At 44.0% G+C, this 18,040-nt stretch overlaps 1 long non-coding RNA gene across 2 annotated transcripts; it reads right to left on the reverse strand.

The window, feature by feature from the left end:
• Positions 1–210: 210 nt before the first annotated feature.
• On the reverse strand, positions 211–16,778 carry LOC139788969 (uncharacterized). Of its 2 annotated transcripts, XR_011722994.1 has the most exons (5): positions 16,314–16,778; positions 7,375–7,492; positions 3,506–3,628; positions 1,253–1,412; positions 211–240 (listed from the first exon to the last, which is right to left on the reverse strand). It is a non-coding gene; the product is annotated as an uncharacterized lncRNA (long non-coding RNA). The 2 variants fall into 2 exon arrangements; XR_011722993.1 differs by lacking the exon at positions 3,506–3,628.
• Between the last annotated feature and the right edge of the window lie 1,262 nt (positions 16,779–18,040).

Genomic DNA, 18,040 nt, shown 5'->3' on the forward strand with positions numbered 1-18,040 from the left:
GGGCTTCTGGACTTCAAGTGTGCCTAGAGCTTTCCATAGAGATTATGCCAATTGAGGCAGCCCAGAAGTGGCCACAAAACTTTGTCTCAGGAATGTCTGTAGCAGGCATGACCTGGAAACGCTCCTCAATGTAACATGTATAGCTTAACAATACTTACCTTCTCTAAAAGGCATCCTACCATCCAGCATGGTAAATAAGGGACGCAGCACTCTTCATTCAGGCTCACAGAGCACCTGCTCCTGAATCACACGTAAAGGTAGAAGTTAAAAAAAAATGTTTTAAAAAAAATTTTAAAAATCAGATGAGTATAGCTTCAGATGAGTATAGCTCAATTAAAAGATAAACACAAATGAAGTCAGAACAATCAATGGTATTTCAACTCTAATTGAATTTTATCATCAGCAGACCTGCTGTTGTTTTTCCCTTCCTTCCAGAATGGGAAGCTCTAGAGAGGAAACTTCCCTCTTCGAATTTCATATTCAGTTGAATTCGTCTGAGAATCTTTTTAGAAGGAAAACAAAAAAAAAACACACTCACAAAAAAAAACAACTTGAAAGAAAAACTCTAATTCCAGCCAAGGCCCTTAAGCCAATCACCTTGTGCCAGACTGTTCAGTAAGGGAACTGGATGGTGTCAGCACTAATCATCTGCCCATTTTCCAAGGGTAAATTTGGCATGTGTCTCAGAGCTGGGGAGAAGGGGCTCTGGAGTCCTCCTAGGAATTGGATTGTAATTCTGATGTGATGGCATCAGCTAATTAGCAGCTTTAACAAACCTCACCTTCAACCCCTCTCTGGGTTTTTCCCCAATTATGGCTTAGAGTAAAGCCTGCAAGAAGGGGAGGTGAGAGGAGAGATCTGTCCACAGTTATTGAAGGTTACACATCTGAAAAGAATAAAAATGATCTCAGTGTTTAATGACATTCCTGTTTAATTTTGACAAACAGGAGCATTAACATCCTGCAAATAGGGACAGTCTAACGTGAAGGATACTAAGCAGAGACAAGCCCCAAAGCCCCTTCTGCAGCCTTTCACACAAAGTTAGATTTTACCATTACCGACATAAGGGACTTGGCAGCCTTCAGACATAATTGCTCTTTCACATATGTGTGTGACTATAAATATATAATTTCCTTGAAGTTCTGCTTTATTAAAATTCTTAACTACAGAGGTTTCCTTCCTCCATTCTTTTCTCATACGTATCATGCAACACAGCAAATACTGTTTACCACAAAAAAGAATAATCACTTACATGCCAAAGGCAGAATACGCTTTAATTGCTGATGTCCTCAAAGAATTTTCTGTTATGCTTAGAAAGTTTGGGTGTGTTTTTTGTCCCTTGTTTGCACAGGAAAACTCTCCCACTGAAACCAGGGTAGTCCATTATTCACTGAAATCAAAGCACTTTCCAACTGCAATAAAATAACATTATTTTACAAACTCTATAAAATTGCATAGAATTTTACAAACACTGTAAACGTGGCCATTCAAAGAGTGAAAAATGATCAAAGTGTGGTTCCACCCTTCCCAGATAACTGTGACACCCCTGTTACAGTACAAAGCTTTGGAACAGTTATATTGCTGCATGTAGCAATGTGAAGCGCAAATGATGATACCAACAAATGCTCAGTGCTGACACTTAAAAGAGCAGCTGTAAAAAATAGCAGTCCATGATAAAAAGCACAGCATCAGCCATTGACTTTATGCAAAGTATTATTTACTGTACAAACATACTGGGCTGCAAAATATAGCTAATAAAATAAGTGATTTGCCTGCCTGCTGCTTCCAGAATCACTCACAGTCTCCAGGAGGCACAGTTCTCTAGGGATGATGGAAGGTACTTTCCAGCAGTAGACAAGAAAGTCTTGATTATTCTTTTTTCTCTTTTGTCAGCAGTAAAGGGTCATCCTTGAAGACCTGATTTTCACTCACTAAACTCATTACAAGTTGCCAGTGTAAAAAGAAAAATTATAATAAAAAGCAGAAGGGCAGGTGCTAAATAAATCAAATAGATTACATCTCTCAGGGATAAGACCAGTTCCTCCAGCTCCAAAATAGCCAAATGGCATGTGTACATTTTTATGCAGCATGGAACACAGGCACTGGTCATGCTAAATATCACCTCACAGTAAGCTGGTGTGACAATCAAGGTATGCTTAGTTTTGGCCAATTCAGAGCAACAACCTGGTGAGACACCACCCAGGCTCAGACTGCAAGCTACTCAGGCACACTCTCTCGGGAGATGTACTTGAGCAAAGGTGTCTTCCCCTTGGTGCAGATGGCCCACACACAGCTCCCTGGACACTGCCTGTGCTTGCCTATGTCAAACACACATCCTCTCTTACTCCTCTCTTGCCTGTATTTAGAATCAGAGAATAATAGGTTCTGTGGTTTGGGTTGGAAGGGACCTCTAAAAGTCATCTAGTCCATTGCCTTTGCAGTGAGCAGGGACATCTTCAAATATATGAGATTGCTCAGAGCACTGCCCAACCCGACAATGAATTTTTCCAGGGCTGGGGCTTCTACCACCAGTGTGAGCAACCTGTTCCAGTGTTTCACCACCCTCATTGATAAAAGTGTTCTCCTAGTATCTAGTCTAAATCTACGCTCTTTCAGTTTAAACCAAATACCACCTATACTATCACCACAGGCCCTGCTTAAAAGTTTGGACCCATACTAAAACTGAATAAAATGTTTGCCTGCACAGGTCAGCAATTTCGAGATCTATGTGCTGATAAAGATCAATTTCAAAACAGTCTGGGAAGGTTAGGCAGGACTCAGATTTTCTCTGTTGACAATGATGAGTTTTCCTGCTAAATACAACACAAGCAGCAAATCTTCTGGTGATACCAAGACCAGACTAACTTCTGAACAGAAGTATTCCTTGGATAATGCCTAAAGCATATTTTCATTCAGTCCCCTGCCTCCTGCTCATGGGTGAAGATTCTGAAGAAATCATCTAGATAAGTTTAGGAGTAGGAAAGTTTATCCAGAAATGCCAGTAAACAAGAGATGAGTAGCTGGTATATAGACATTACACGGTCACAAGTTACTTTCCATGTACTCCAGGGAAAAGTAACTGTCTGTACTCCGAGCTGTTAAAGTCTTCTTAAAAGTTTTGTATTCACTTTCATGGGACATCATCCCCTTTCATGAGAAAGACAAGCTCCAGGCTGGGAGAGGGAGTAACGGGCATGTTGAGGACTGTTTTCCCCCACCAGGCCTCCTACAGAAAGGCAGTCCACATTCACCAAAAAGTCAAACCACCTACAGAAACTTGGGAGCATTTTACTCACTTTGAATGCTGGGTTTCCTTTATGGTGATCTCACTCTGGCACCACTACCTTGGCCAAGGACTCTTGAAAAGGAGGGAGACAGCATTTGCCAAGCACATGAACTCCCCAGAGATGCACAGCACAGCAGCTGAGGACTACCACCCACTCCTGTGTGCCTTCTTACACAGCACTGCTTAGGTTCAGCTTTTCTCCACAAAGAGCTACCTCACCTAGGAAAACAACCAAAGTACCCAAAACCCACTGTGGAGCTTTCAGGGTTTCCTACAAAGCCTCCTGGAATTTCCCTGCTGCAAAGTGACCTCTGGCTTTTCAGACAGAGTCTCCCGGGAGCACTGGGGAGTTAGCACAGAACAAGAGGACAACAGAGCAAGTTTATAACTTAAGAAAAAGCAGAGCAATGTCCTTTCTTAATGGTCTTTCTCAGCCAGACTCAATTTGGGGCATTCTTTGTTGGTTGGTTGGTTCTTCTTTTTTTTAACCTGCTTTAAAGCACCGACACATTGATAGATGCTTCCCATATATTTCCATCCTGTGGTGTATTAAATTTTGCTGCTGAAGCAGCTACAATCCCTTTCAAGGGATCATTTCTTTCATTGTTACACCTGGGTCATCTGGAAATCCAAGGGGAGAAAGCAACGTTCTTCACTGGCTCTGTGATTAAAATGATTTATCTTGCCACATCTCACAGCATCACAGTGAGAAGAATGCCACCACCTCCTGTGAATGCGAGCTCCTACACGAGACTCCACTAATGGCTTCTTTTCCCCAAGCAGGAATAGCTTCAAAACCCCAGAGTTTTTCTTCTGGGGCTAGAGAAATACCTGACTCTCAAAGCCAGACTCAGATGGAAGCAACACATTTGGTAGGAACTATATTAAAAGAGCAACCTTGCTCTCCCTTGTTAGCTGGGTAGTGTAAAGGCAGTACCTGGGCTGATGACAGTAGGAAAATGTTCATTAACCAAAGGCATCACAGATGCCTTCCTATTGCTGAGCTCTGCAACTGCATGTCATTCTATCACCTAGAATCAATGCTGCTTCAGTAACACAGTTTAATAAACATTGCCCTGTTTATCCTATTATAGACTAAAGTTTTATCCTAATTTTTACATCAGGTTTTGCAGGGGTTTTTTTCCCTTCTGTGAAAAGGTTCAAATAAAGAACCTGATAACTTTAACACAAAAATGCCAGGGAGAAATAAAACAAAATTGTGGTCTCCCAAGTGCTGCAATTTTGCTTTGCAAAATAAAAAATTTACCATGTGTTTCTCCACATCTTGAGTTCCCTGCCATCTGAAAGGCCATTCAGTCTGGTATTTGTCCCTCCATGGAAGCTGAATTTATATGTAATATATCTGTGCCTCCTCACATGCCCAGAAACACATCCAAAATACAGCCTGGCCCAGAGTGATCCTACCTCTCAACAGATTCTGCTCCTAAATATCTCAGATGTTGAGGCAGAAGACTTAGCATCATAGCATCATAGAATGGTTTGGGTTGGAAGGGGCCTTGAGGATCACCAAATTCCAGTCTTCCTGCATAGACAGGGACACCTCCCACTACATTAGGTTGCTCAAATCCAACCTGGCCTTGAACACTTCCAGAGAGGAGGCAGCCACAGCTTCTCTGGGCAACCTGTGCCAGTGTCTCACCATCCTCACAGTGTAGAATTTCCTACAATTTTCTAACCTAAATCTACCCTCTTTCAGCTTGAAATTATTTTCCTTCATCCTATTACTACATATCCCTGTAAAAAGTCCCTCCCCTGCTTCCCTGTAGGCCCCCTTTGGGTACTGAAAGGCTCCCTGGAGCCTTCTCTTCAGCTCTGGAGGCTCAACAATTGTCTCAGCCTGTCCTCATAGGAAAGGTGCTCATCCCTCTGATCATCTTCATGGCCCTCCTCTGGACTCACTCCAAGAGCTTCATGTCTTTCCTGTGCTGGGGGCTCCAGAACTGGACCAAGTACTGCAGGTGGGAGTGTGAGAGTGGAGTAGAGGGGGAGAATCACCTCCCTTGACCTCTTGGCCACACTTCTTTTGATGCAGCCCAGGCTATGGTTGGATTTCTGGTGTGTGAGTCCACATGTCCCAGTCCCCCACTACAGGGGACTGGCAGTCACTGGAGAAGTCTGGTGCAAACTCATACACTCTGAGCACTGCCAGGAACAGCATTATACACGATATACATCCTACCAGTCCTTGATTTTACATCTGAGCAGCACTGCTTACAAGCTGTGACCCTATCTTAGTGCCTGGCTTCACTCCTGCAATTTTTTACCATTTGCCTATAGTGGAAAGGGCAGATACACAGGGCAGTGCATGGAGCTGCCCCACTGCTTCCCAGGGGGGTGTTAGCTCCTGTCACTGACAGCACTACCCTGTTCTGCTCATTAGTTGACCAAATGGGGAACAGGGAGCTCGTTTCATCAAAATGCTCATTTCAGTGGCTTTACTACCTGGGACCAACTCAGAAGGATCCCAGATCCCTCTCAGCCCAGCCAGCAGAGAAGCTGATAATTAAAAAGTGGAATTTAGCACTGACCTGCTTGTGCCACATGCTTTAAACTGCATGTTAAGGTCCTTGGCAGTCCCAGGGTATAAGAAAATAAAGGCTGCAAAATAAAAATAATGTAGATTTTCACAGAGGCTGCTGAGAGTGGCTGAGCCAGGAGGGTCTGGTATTCATGCTCTACTCCTGAAGTGAAGGTCCTCCCAAACCTCTGAGCATCACTGACATTAAAAAGCTCAAAAATACCAGTTAGCTCCACCACAGACTAGAAACAGGTATCTTTCTTTTTTTTTTTTTTTTTTAAACAGCCAGCAGCTACATGACCCTGGTTCTGCACTGTGCATGTGTGATGGGAGCAGAGAGACTTTCCTGCTATCTGTATGAGACAATCAACTCATTTAACAGCAATTAGGCTCCCAACCAGCTTAACTCATTTACAGTTATAGGATGGCTCCTAACAGCTCCAGAATTTCAAGACATTATTGGGGGAGGTTGTAAACCAGTCAGAGTGTTGGCAGGGCTGAAATGGAGCATGGAGCTAACTAAGGTGGCCCATAAAAGGATTTAACCCCCAAGTACCTCAACGGGCATGACTGCATTCAGCAATAAGTGAGAAACATTGCTATGCTTATCATTTGCTTTCCAAACCAAAGAATACAGCCTGACTGTACCACCTGACCAACTTTTCCAACTTTTCTCACCTTTTATGTCCATACAGTGGGAAAGTTTTCTTGTCTTCCTCACTGGAGAAAAGGGTAATTTTTTCATCTACCTAAGAAGCACCGTACAGTGAATCTTTAGCATTGGCTGTATGTGTGATGTTATTTACATTCATCTCCCTGGTATTTTTAAAGAATTGGGACATTAGGACCCCTGGAGGTGCTGTGGCTGGCACTTAACCTCATGTATCTCCAGTCATATCCAGGCTCTCTCAACAGGTATTCCAAAGACATGGGCTCCATTTTAATTGTTCTAAACCACCTCATACAGAGTCTTTCCTGACTGCAGGAGCAGATGATTTTTGGAGGATAAACTGGCCTGCTGCAAATTGATGCCTTCAGAATCTACCACAAAAAGCCTTTCAGATGAGAGGGCCTTGAGAGGAGAGATATATGCTTACCCATTCATAATATTTTCTTTCTTTTACCTTGCCAGTGTGTTATCCCTATGCATCTGATGCCTGCCAGGCTAGGAACACAAACCCTTACAACAATGTTGATAGCTGTGGCTCACACTGCTGATCTCCATTTGAAGGTTCTAACATCCATGGTGATAAAAGTTACTGCTGAGCTGGTAAGGTCTGATCTCTTGCGCTGTCAACAGCTCACTCACTGCCTCATGATGTACTGGAGGCCAATGAGGATATGGATAAAATGCTGCAACTAACTGCTAAACTGCTTCAGTCAGTGCTGAATTTGTTCTATAAAAATTTGCCTTGAGTGGATGAGCCATCATGTGTGTGTGTGGTGCTTCTCCTTGGCTGTTTGTGAAGATGCAGGAGTTAGTGTGTCCCACTTGCCTCATGCAGTATTGCTTAGAGAGTGGAGCTGCTCCCCCAGGAAATGAGGCTACCTGAAGATCCCAGAGAGGATGCAGATTGTGGGTGGCTTTACTTGTTTTCTTCTCTCAGGTTATAGCCTCAGGGCACCTGACTTCACTGGGAAATCTCATAGGCAGCTGGAAGATTTTACTGAAGGACAGTGAAGACATATGTCAGAAAAAGAGGACAAAAACACAGGTAGATAATTAACGTCAGGGAGCAAGTAGTTTGCGGGCTATTCAGATGGCTGATGAATGCAGGACCAGGGTCTCTGCTGCTCTGCAAGGGCACAGTTCTCTCAGCACCAGCATGGTTCAATCTGCCTACACCCCTGAAAACTGAGCTAGGATATTTTACTGGGAAACTGTCCTCTCTTGATGTACTCTGCTGCCCCAGAAGCCCAAGCCACCACCCTCCCATCTCAGGCAGGCAGTGTCTGTGTTTCTCAGCCAATGTTCCTCTCCAAACAAGGCTCAGGTGTGCTGCATCCAAGGAGCACTGGCACCAAATGGAGGAGGACAGCACACACACGGGGAGGTGGAGGGGATGGAACAGACACACACACCAAAGCCCTTCAGGCAGCCAAAATGCTGACCTTCCCTGGCTTCCAAAGAACTGACCTTGCAATCTTACTCTGTGCCTAGCACCATTTCTCTGCAGGTAAGACTATGTAAATTCTAAAAAGAGACCTCTTTTGGGTGCATCTTAGGGGCAATCCACAGAGATCTCCTTTTCCTCCAGCCAGTGACCCCATGCTTTATTTTCTGTGAACTCTCTTTGAGGAAAAAGCTGGGCAAAGGAAATACAACTCACAATAAGAGTTAAGACTAAAGGAAGGAAGAAACAGCACAGAGTGTAAGAAAGAGAAAAGGAAGAGAGAGCAAAGCAGGCAAAGGAAAATAAAATTGTCGATGAGTTAACTGCCTCCAGAACTAAAGCTTTTTCTGATGTTTTTCCGAACAAATCCAAAAAAAGGAAACCCTGGGCAAGTGAGAAACCCCTCACCTGCTCCCAAGAAGAACAAGGATGTCATTCTCACTTTCACTAGTGAAACATTCCAACACCTTTCAACACCTGAGCCTCTGCCTGGCCATGGTGTCCTCTAAACACACACATCCCCTCCCACCCCCCTCTCCCCCACAACCCACCAGTAAGCTGCTCTGGGCACCTTGTTTCCCCCCACCATGTTAGTGAGGAGGGTGACACGGGAGAAGGTCACACATTTGTATTCACAGAAGGACCAGTTGGATTTTTTGCTGGAGGATTAGCTGTTTGGCTGCCTGCTTCAGCACAGAAGGCATCCCTGGATGTGGAAATAAGAACAAAATGGCAGCCTGAATCAATAATAACATCATAGGCTATTTAGATAAGTTTTGTGCACACTATCATGACATAGAACCTCTTCAGTTCTTAGGAAAAAAACATAAGTGATTGGTCTTGAGGAAATGACAATGTTTATTCAGATATGCCAGTAACTGGGTCTTGTTTGGGAGTGCAGCCTTGATTCTCAATAAGTAGTTTAGATTGCCAAGGTTAATTAAGTTAAGAGGTGTCAAGGACGGAGAAATGCTAAAGTTCTTGTGTTTAACATATCATAGCTCTCTCCTTTCTGCCACCCCACTGAGAAATGCTCCTTGAAGAGACTGAGTCCCTTTCCATTGAGAGAAAGTGCACTCTCTTTATTAGTACCTCCCACACCTCCTAATAATTTATTTTAAAAAAAATAATTACGAAATGAAACATAGGGCAAAGTTATCTTCTTATCCAATGAGCAACCTTATAACTTATCTGCCTTCATCATTAGGGCAAAGTTCAGGTGGGATGTTAAGTAATGCAAGAACAGAAGCAAAGCCAGCAATGGCTGTGGGGTTACTGTGAGGTTCCTGTCTCAGTGCTTGGGACTGGCACTGCATGGCAAGAGGGGCCTGGAATTTAGAGTAATCCCCCTGACTCACCTCATGTGATGTCTGAGGCCTGGGTTTTAGTTGTTCTCATTTTCAAACCAATAAGCAACAGAGGCACAAAGAAGACAAGCTCAGTCTCTTAAGGTCAGAGCAGGTATTTTATACTTTGGCAGAGTGTAAAAATTTACCAAAGCTGTTGCCCAACTTAGAATAGCTATCTTTTGCTAGAAAGTGGTACTGACCAGAAATGGCAGAAACTGCAATATAAGCAATATACACATAAGCTTTTTAATTGTAACATCATCTAACTCTACTTGGAGAGGCACTAAGTGCCAATAAAAATGGTGCTCAGGTCTCTTTGCACCCCCCCCTTTTCTTTAGGTAGTGCCAGTGGTCTCTTTCTGTGATGTACTGTGTGTGAGTGATATTTGAAGTAGAAAGCTGATTCCCTGGGGCTGGTGGAGCACCAAACAGAAATTTGGATTCTTGTTGTCTGTGCAGCATCCTTTTCAGTCAGTCCTCACCACTACTCTGAAAAGCCTGACCTGTAAAAAGTAAGTGCACTGAAAAATGAAAGAAACTGAACAAGCCATGAACTTGAAAATATCAGCTGAAAACTGTTCTTTCATTACTGATACCATGTCAATAGGGGATTTTCTGTTTGCCACAGGAAACTGCCAGGAAACATATTTAAATGCTGAACTTCTGAACTTCTCCTTTCACCTGTAGTTGAACCCTGCTAAATTATTTTACAACTATTATTGCTTTATAACCCATGACTGTAAATTCTTCCATTAGATTTTATTACTTAAGGATAAAAATGTGTGCCTGGGGTTTGTATTTGTATTTAATAATATGTGTATGCACTCACACACGAAGTGACTGATAGATAAGATAGGAGGGGTTGGTTTGCATCTGAGAACTGCGGTGTCCTTCGCTGGGAGCCCATGTCAGGGCTGCAGCAGGGAGATCTGAGACACCCAGTCCTGGCCACTTCCCCAAAAGGCCCTCAGACTACCAGGAATGCTTCATGCTGGGAGAGGAAGCAAACACCAGTTTCTTCAGCCTCAACCAGTAAGAAAATTATGACTCTGGTTCTATAAAATCTCTAGACTGGTTAAAAGTTTGATTTAAATTACGAATCTCTCTTGATTTTGTTCTCTTTTCTGAAGCTGTAGGGCTAACAATTTCAAGCTTTCCTTCACCATCTGAAGGGGTAGGGTCCCTTTTCCTTTTTTTACAAACCCTGAGATTATGCTATAATATCAGGACTCAAACGGCCAGGGCTTTACGAGGAGAAAATAAAAAGAAATAACCACTGTAAAAGAGCTGTGATAAAAATGATGGGTACTGTGATCATCAGGTTCTCAATGCCTGTTTCTTCTACATGCACTCACTGTCTCTCATTATGCTGAACTTTGGAGGGACAAAGAGGTTTCCTTCCTTTGATTTCTTAATTCCAACACATTTTTGTGAGTTTCTTAAAATCAGAATTAGCAAGAAAAGCTGGAGTTTTCTAGCAGGCTTTGGCAAGGGATACCTCAGAGTGCTGAAATCCAAGCTGACAATTTCTTTCCCCCTCCTCCGTCACTTGGCAGGGAGTCAAAACCCTGCAGGGTACAGTTGGGAGCCCTGGGCAGGAGCAAACTGCAGTGTTGCAGCCACAGACAAAGAAGCAGAGAGTGCAAGGAAAGCTGGAGAGATGGACAACCTGAGAGGTGGGCAAGCAGCCACAAGACAGATTCAGCCTTTGCTCATCTGACAGTGATTTTGTCACTGCTGGGACAGGGCCCTCTTTGCCTCAGGACAACCTGACATCTTTCAAAGGCTTCCTCTTTTCCTCCTTGAAAGGATGCCTGCAGGGGCTCTAGCCAAAAATACCCACTTCCACTGACTGAGGACCAACTATCCTCCAAAGGTCTCAAAGAGCCCAGTGGGGAGGGAGGTCTAAAGCACAGAAAGCAACTTCAGCCTGAGAAAGAGGTAGCTCTGAAAGGGGAGGGAGGAAGGTTTCTGCTCTTCCCAGAATAGTTCTCTCATTTCTGCCCACATTTCTTTAAGATCAAATCAGGTTGAACAAATGAAAAGGACTTCAAGATGAGGCTTAAAAGAGAAAAGCAACTCCAAGAGAGTAGGGAAACTCCACTCCCCACTGGACATAAAAATACTTAAGAAAGGACAGGATCCTGGACAGATATTGCAAGTTCAGAGAGTGCTTCACAGTATTTCAAATTCACCAGCATGGCTCTTTTTTCAGATGATACAGAACTTATATTTCACAGCTTGCTCCCTGTTTCTCTACCTCATCTGTCTCCATAACTCAACTGTTTCAAGTAAAACTCTACAGGTTGTGCTCTGCAAAATGAAGAATTGGTTTGCAAGATCCCAAAAGACAAGAAATGTGCTTTGATGGCATTTTTAAAATGGTATTATAACTTTACTTTAACAAAGTTAAAGGCAATTAACTCCCTAAGAGCCTCAGGTGGCTGATTTCCTGATTACTCATCCAGAGGGAATGTCATTGTGACTGCAGCAATTAATTAATTAACTCACACCAATTGATTGGAAGAGTCACTCCATTATAAAGCCCTTGCTTCAGTCTATGATCAGTCTTCTGACACCACTGGAAGTTTTTTAAGGATTTCCTGAGGTTTTGCTTCAGCCCAAAAGGAGATTCCTTTTAACAGTTACAGTCAAAGTGTTATGTCAGCTTTCTCCTTGTCCTAGGAGGTAAAAGGCCTATACACACACACATCAGGTGAGAACCAGGTATGCTCAGATAATGTGACTAAGTATTTAGAAATATGGGGAGATGTTACTGCAGCCTTTCAGTTCTTAATGGAGACCTAAAAGAAAGATGGAGACAAACTTTTTAGCAGGGCCTGGTGTGATGGAACAAGGGGTAATGGCTGTAACCTGAAAGAGGGTAGATTCAGACTAGATATACAGAAGACACGGTGGTGAAACATCGGAATAGGTTCCAAGAGAGGTGATTGAAGCCCATGATTGGAAACGTTGAAGGTCAAGTTGGACAGGGCTCTGAGAAACTTTGTTGAGTAGAAGATGTCTGCTCTCTGCAGGGGTGTTGGACTAGCTGACCTTTAAAGGGCCCTTCCAATCCAAATAGAACCTATGGTCCTGTGAAATCTGGAAAAGCCCACTGTAGGGCTGAGTGTCCAGCTAGGATCAATCATGCCAGCCTGTGCTTTCTGACCCTCCCATAGCAGTGTATGGAGCAAGTGAGGGCATTGCTGTCAGATTCAGTTCTACTTCTGGAAGAATTCCCTTCTGCAGCCACTGATTTTGTCTGGGACAGCAGGGTGGAGAGATGGAGCTCCACATCCACTTCTGGAGAGGTTTGGAAAGCATGAGGAGGCAAGATGGTCAGATTTGCCCATCTGGGTGGCAAGGACATCAGTTTTGCCTCAAAGGTCAGTAGAAGGATGGAGCTTTTGTCTCCAGTCTCCTCGCTCCTCTCCTCTGAGCTCTGAATAGCACTGTATAGTTATCTGAGATGCACAGGCATCAGCCTCCTGCCAAGATAGAGCTGTATCAGGACTGTGTGCCATAATTTCTCTCTTTGTTCCTTTCCCACACTGATGGCGGATTTCAACTTTTTGGGCTCCTCTCCAGCTTCTTTCAGATTTCTTTGTTTCTTAAAAAAACTTCTTTGTTTTGTTTTTTTTTTCCTCTGGGGAAAAGGACAGCACAGGAAGCTTAAGAAGCACAGCTCTCCAACACTTATGCAAGCACTGTCCTAGGAACATAGCCACAGTGCCAAGCTGAGATGCCTCCAGACTGAATAAGGACTATTGATGACAAAAATACAATGCACTTCCACTGACTGGGTTTGGAGGGTTGTTGGGGGGGGGGGGTTGTGGTTTTTTGCTTTTCTTTTGGAAAGCACGCAGCTAAAAATATTTCCCTCTAAATTTTCTTCTAACAAGTGTACTTTGTACACAGGCAGCATGACTGGAGAACTTGTGCACTCCTGCAGCACCTGCTCTTCCTCATCTGGCAGCTGAAGCCTTCCTCAGGATGAGGCAGCACTGCCAGCAACCTGTGCAATGGCTGCTCACCAGCTCTGCTTCTCCCCCTCACAGCCTCTCACCCTCAGGCTGATGGTGAAAGATCATGGTATAGTGTTGGTTATTACCCTCTAAGATTGTTCTCTGCTTTCATTCCTTTAGTCATGAAAGGCCAGATTGGATGGAGACTTGGGCAACCTGGTCTAGTGGAAGGTGTCCCCACCCACCCATGTTAGGGGGGGTTGGAACTAGATGATCTTTAAGGTCCCTTCCAACATACCCAAACCATTCAATTGTTCTATGGAATGCTGATGGTACATAGTGGATTACTGCAAGACTGGCCAGTGGGCCTTTGGCTCTCTATCAAATAAATACCTACAGACCTCACTATGGGGTCACAGTCAGAGGTGATCACATTCAGACTGGACAAGGCTTGCCCAGTGATCCATGAGGTCTCACCTAGTTAGTGTTTCTCCTCACAACTTCAGCTGTACATCTCCAACCCTTCCCTACAATCTCTGGTGATTTTGGCATCCTCCAGGGTACGAATCTTCCTTAAACATTCTGGTAAGACAAAATGAGAACGGTCTCTAAAACACCTGAAAGTCATGGCCCTGCTGTTTCAGGAATATAACAAACCCTCCACTGGAAGGCAAGGAAGGGTGACAAGGTGGCCGAGACACAAGTGCAGCAGTTCTGCATGCCTTCTCCTCTTGGCACAGCTGGGTGTTTCTGGCATGTTCTGGGGGAAGCCACCAAGGTCACATTCAGATTTGGGGGTGTAAGGGCTCCTCCTTAGAGCCATGGTCCTGCAGATGTCCAGTTATGAGCCACACCAGGGCCCTTCTCCATTTGACAGCTTCCCACCAGTGGGAACCAACTCCAGTGGGGGGGCTACATATATACATACACATATGTATACACAGGCACCCCAAATTAAAGTCAGGGGCTGGGAACCACATGCCAAAGCACAGGCATGGCCTCAACCTACTTCTTCTAAAGTTCCCTGTCCATAAATTAGGGACCTTGATTCTTCCATCTGTGCTGGACTTACAAGACATCATTGAGTATGACAGACTGCACCTGTCATAAGAGGGGTGCCTCAAGTAGATGCCTAATGATGCTAGGCCCCAGCTTCACACAGAGTGTTTGGGATCAGTCCTATATGATGTTACAGCCATGGCAGTAATGATTCACAGCAGGGTTCAATCCAGGTTGTTTCATTGTCATCCTGTGAAAGTGTGTTAAGGTACTCAAAGCTTAAGTCTTTCCAAGTAGAAAACACAAAGGACTAATGAGGTTTTTTTAAATGCAAGATATCAGAAAGTGCTAACAACTTATTCATGACTGAACTGGTCCTGAGCAATGCATGGAAGTGTCTCCCATGACAGCAGCATCAGGCAACAGCTGAGATTGCACTGACTGTTTCCTCTGATGGTCCCTGCTCTACAAGTCAGTTCAATCTTCCCCTGATCTTCTGTTGTCTGCATGGTCACCAAGTCCCCAGAGTGTCCAGTCTGCATTTTCATGCCTGTTCTTAGTAAGAACACCAAGCCTGTTTGAATGAAGGTTACCTGATGTACAAGAACAGGGCATGAGTAATAGTCATGAGGAGGCAGTTGCATGAATGACTCAACATCAGCCTGGGAATCCCCATCTCTGGTAGTGACCTGTTGAGCATCTGTGGGCATACGTGTCTCTACTTTACTTGACATGGTCTGTTGCTTTTAACCCCAAGTTCATTCTTTGCCTCTTTTAACCTCAAGCTCTTTAGGGTGAGTACTGTCTCCAGCTTCAGGCTTGTAAAGCTCTTAATTCAGCTTGATCTTGTTCAAAGCCTCCAAGCACTCTAATCTTAGCAGTAATAATAATCTGAAGCTGTATAAACATTAATATTTTTTTCTCTGTCCTTTACAGAAGAGCAGTTGCCACAGGAGGGTTACACTGCCCACCTTGAGGTAGGGTTATATTTCAGGATGTTATCAGTAGACTTAATTGATTATTTCTTCAACACCAAAGGAAAAATGATGTCCCTGCTCTTTTGATCTAACCCCTTGTATTTGCTATACTTGCAAACTCTGTTTGCTGCATTGTCAAAAGTCATATTTAATTTTTATCTTTATATATCATAATAGCACTTAAGAACATCCATTACAGAGCAGGACTCCTGTGCTGTTGCATGAGAACAGAAAAAAAAAGCAGTCTTTGCCCCAGAGAGAGATATAAATGGTTATAAAAACAGCGATAAGTCATTCTTCTAACACTTTTGTGAAGTAAGCAAATATGATTATCAACCTCATTTTACAGATGGGGAAGTATGTCACAGAAAGGTTAAGTGATTTATCTAATACCATGCAGCATGTCAGTGACAAGAAAATACGAGAACTCTTGATCCCAGAGGCAGTTCTGCAGTCTGTAAGGCCAGTCTTCAGCAGTGAAGCCAGAAATGGGGACCAGAGTTTCCAAAACGATTGGTTAAATAATGCCCAAATATTTTTGAAAGAGAAAATAATTTAAAAATAATTTCCCAATATTATTTTAAGCTTTTGTCAATAATTCAAGTCACTGAGCTGAGAAATCTTGGATTTTCAAAAAGCTTCTCCAATAAACCTGTGTCCCCCCACAGTCTGGTGCTTCTTCTTCATTCCTCAGTTTCCCTTGTTTCAAAACATCACATCTACAAATATTTACCTAAAGTAGCAAATTTTAACCTCCCTCTCACCCCCCAATATTTGTTTCTCATTTTTCCCAGCAAGACCCAAGCAGCCACATGTGCTGTAAGCAGCTTTTCTGGGATGTATCCCCAGGTGGGGCTGGCCAGGGCCAGTCTCCAGGGCAAGCCAGCCCCATGCATGTGCTTGGCCTCTTCCCTGTGCCTTGTGGGGTGTCCTGCATGGAGGCAGGAGACCCTTTTCCCACTGCTGCAACAGGTATCCTGGGAGAGGGACAGGCTCTGCACCACTACCCCTTTGACAGGACAGCTTGAGGGTCCAGTTTGAGGTTTTGGACCTGTGTGCAGTTGGCTCCAGTTGCCCCCACCTGTTCATGCAGCCATGTCCTCTGGTGTAACATACAGCATCCTCAGTCCTAGCTGTGCCACCATCACCTGGGAGGGTTATTTGTGCCTCCTTTTTCCTTTGCGGCTGTCTCTGGTCTCACATTCAGCTGGCAGCACTCTACTCCGGCTTCAGGCCACAAAGAAATGTTTGTCTGTTTTCTGAAACATAATTAATATTTAACTTGCCCAAAGTAACATCCCACTCCAGGTGGCAGATGAGAAAGCTCAGGTGTGGCCATGGCAAGACACCCTGTCCAGCTTCCCAGCAGGATGAGGGCACCCTAAGGTGGCAGCACGCCTTTCCCACATGCTCATAGCTCCCATTCCAGCTGGAAAAATTCCTCTGGGAAACGGAGTCCAGAAAAGTCTCCTCTGCCACGTCCCCCAAAGGGCATCATTGTTTATTCCCTCTTTACCTTTTCACCTCTGCTTGCCCTGTTTGTAATGTGGAGTTTATGATGTAATTATATCTCACACAGCTGAAATTGTCCCCTTATCACCAGACTGATTACACTTAACAAGGCATAAACTCCCTCTCTTGTTCTCTGCCAGGAGTCCAATTTTAAGCTCTAATTGTTTTATAGGCCTTTTGCACTCATGAGGGGAAGAAAAAAAAAAAAGGGGGGGGGGGGGCGAAGGAGAAAAAGAGGAAAAAAAAGAAAGAATTAAAATTAGTTGCCATTCACACATGTGGTGTAAGGCATATTTTCTACTCTCCCATCCACACCAATGCCCCTTGGGGACTGCCCAAATAACCAACAACTCAACAGCTTGTATGTCTCAGTGCTTTCCTAATGACTGCTGGAAGCCTTGGCTTCTCTCCATCTCAAGTACAAACTATTCCTTAGAGGTGAGCAGCAAAGGCCCCTTTCCAGGGGAAGAATTTCTGCTCAGGGTCACCAGCAGCTGCCTGGTGGCAGATGGGGCTGATGGAAAGCCAGAGGGCACTGAGCTCTGCTCAGCCCTCCCTGTGCAAAGGGCCAGCAAGGGCACTTCATTGAGAAAAAGCCTTCAGCAGGCCACTGTCACTCAGCTGGGACAGCCTGAGGGATTTCTGAATCTCTAGGAAAGTGGCCTGGGGGACTTGAGAAACAGCAGCAAGGTTGTGCACTGGGCTTGCCTCACATTTTCTGAGAGTATTTTCCTTTTGGTGTGCTGTCCTTCTTCCCATTTTCTTTTTCTTTTTTTTCCTCCCCCAAAAAAAAGGAAGAAAACTGATAGCCACAGGGACAAGGCAGCCTTATTATCATCTTTTTTTGTGGTAAACTTCATATATTTGTGGTAAATAAATGAAAGAATAGATTTATAGAGTGGCTGACGATGGAAGGGACCTCAAAAGTTGATCTAGTCCAACCCCCCCTTGCAGTGAGAGGGGACATCCTCAAGTAGATCAAGTTATTCCAACCTGACCTTGAATGTTTCCAGGGATGGAGCTTCTTTAATCTCTATGGGCAACTGTTCCAGTGTTTCACCTCCCTCATTGCTAAACATTTTTTCCTTATATCTGCTCTGAATTTTCCCTCTTTTAGTTTAAAACACCTTATCCTATTGTCACGGGTCCTGCTAAAGTCTCTCTCTTTCTTATAAGCCCCCTCTAAGTATTGAAAGGCAACAATAAATGAAGTCTGGCCATCCCTTTGGGAAAAGCTTTATTAAAGGTGAAGGCAAATCATGCCATTGCCTTACAGCCTTGCCTCCCAGAGGTGTT

The sequence above is a fragment of the Heliangelus exortis genome, chromosome 1, assembly GCF_036169615.1.
Source record: "Heliangelus exortis chromosome 1, bHelExo1.hap1, whole genome shotgun sequence".
Classification (NCBI taxonomy): domain Eukaryota; kingdom Metazoa; phylum Chordata; class Aves; order Apodiformes; family Trochilidae; genus Heliangelus; species Heliangelus exortis.